Source organism: Plasmopara halstedii (assembly GCF_900000015.1).
Source record: "Plasmopara halstedii genome assembly, contig: Scaffold_292, whole genome shotgun sequence".
Taxonomy (NCBI): Eukaryota; Oomycota; class Peronosporomycetes; order Peronosporales; family Peronosporaceae; genus Plasmopara; species Plasmopara halstedii.
The window spans coordinates 320281-322487 of NW_020187213.1; positions in this window are offsets into that span (position 1 = coordinate 320281).

Genomic DNA, 2207 nt, shown 5'->3' on the forward strand with positions numbered 1-2207 from the left:
CAGCAGGTGCACCCTGAACTTGACAAATGCACACTTCATCGTAAGTAATTTCATGTCGTGGACTGAGTACTTCTTCTCCGCAGCCTTGCGCTGGCGAGATTCGAACGCGATCACCTGATCTCACCCGTCGGCGTCCGCTTGCAGCAGTGTACAGCCGATGGCTTAGTCCGAAGCGTCGCAGACGACACTAAAAGGACGATCGAGGTCTAACAACGCCACTATTGGTGCATGAAGTAGGCTATCTTTGACCCTGCCCGATGTTCGGTGTCCCAACACCATTTTGTATCCTTCTTAAGGAGACTCGACAATGGCTGTGCCACTTCCGCACAATTTGCGCAATACTTGTGCAAGTAGTTGGCGATGTCAAGCCACTTGCGCGAGTCCTTTTGTTTCTTTGGATCAGGTCAATCCACAATCGCCTTGAACTAAGCGGGATCCGCTCGAAGGCCACGCTTTCCAATAAAGCACCCTAAGAAGGGAATTTCGTTCGTGCCGAAGATGTACTTATCGGCATTAGCATACAGCTTATTCGTGCGCATGCACTCGAGCACCGCTCTCAAATTGACGATGCGGTTTTCCTCGTCTGTTCTCCCGACCGTGCCGAAGATACACTTATCGGCAAAAGCACACAGCTTATTCGTGCGCATGCACTCGAGCACCGCTCTTAAATGGACGATGCGATTTTCCTCATCTGTCCTCCCGACCGTGGACGAAGAATACGTCAAAGTGTGTTTCTGCAAACGCCCGGTGGTGTCTGAACAATTGCTTAACAAGACGATTAAATGTTGCTGGTGCGTTTGGCAGCCCTTGGAGCATCACCAGACACTCCCTGAGCATCCCACTCGGAGTACTCACCGCTGTCAGCGGACAATCACTCGCTCTCACGAGAAATTGGTAATAACTATCGATCAAATCGAGTGCACTGTACTTTGGACAGCGAGCCATCTTGTTCCGGAGAACTCCCTTCCTAGGATTCGGCGTCTGTGTCGGAATGGTGGTAGAGATACGCTTATTATAAGCGTGAGCGATACGCCACGTGCAGTTCAACTTCCGGGTCAATGACGTCACACTGCTCCTTGGGCTACGGGCATTGACGTATTACGCAGTATTTGGTTTCCGGAACCAGGTCCCTCTCATGACGCACATCTCGATCCGGAAGTAGGACCGACGGCGGGCTTTTGGAGATGACGTCTTGAAATTTCTTTACCAAAGAAAAATGCGGATCCGAAACATCCATCACGATTTACGATTCGCTTTGTGCGTTCAGCACCCTCTTATTGTCCACCAGGACAGCTTTATCCAGAAGTTAATCCCTTCTTTCGGTCTTATATTGACCACCTCGGCTAAATACCTGCCTTCAAGGCACCGCCAAACTCTTCGAAGGACATTTCGTCCAGCTCAAGAAGGGCATCCTCCGGCTATATAGCCTTGAGGGTGACGTCGCCGTCTTCATCTCCCGTCATACCGTTGACAAGAGGATATAGCTGTATGCTATCGCGTACGGTAGACACACACCCTGGGTCATAGTCGACCCTTGCGTCTTGCAGATATCATGGGCTTCACCCTCTCCTCTTTATAGAAGTTTTACGTCTCATCGGGACCATCGGAACACGTACTTGGCGTCGTCCCGTGTCCCCACTCCTTGCTCCATCGGAGCCTTGATGTTAATAATCGCATCCGACGAAGAAATGCCATTTTCGCAGTCTTCGTCCAGTGGATAATGTGCCAATCCACGCGCATCAGATGGACCTTGCCCAGGATGCCTCAGACCTCGTCCGACCATGCCACTGTTGGCATGCAGCAACTGCTTCGAAAAATGAGCAGTGCTCATTGGAATACGTGCCACTCCACGCGCATCACAAGGGCCTCGTCCTTGATGCCTTAAACCTCGTCCGACCATGCCATTCTTGGCACGCAGTAACTGCTTCGTAACGTGAGCAGCGCTCTGGGTTACGTGCCACTCCACGTGCATCACGGGGTCCTCGTTCTTGATGCCTCGGCCCTTGGCCGACCATGCCACTATTAGCATGCAGCGACTGCTCCAATACTTGAGCAGCGTTCAAAGGGTTACGTGCCACTTCACGTTCAGCCCGCTAGCCACGCTCGTGACTCTTGTCCAAAACACCTTAAGTGCTTGACAGCTCGGATACTCCGATATCCAGCACATTGACCGTCCCGGTCCAGTGCCCGCGCCAATAGCGCTTCTG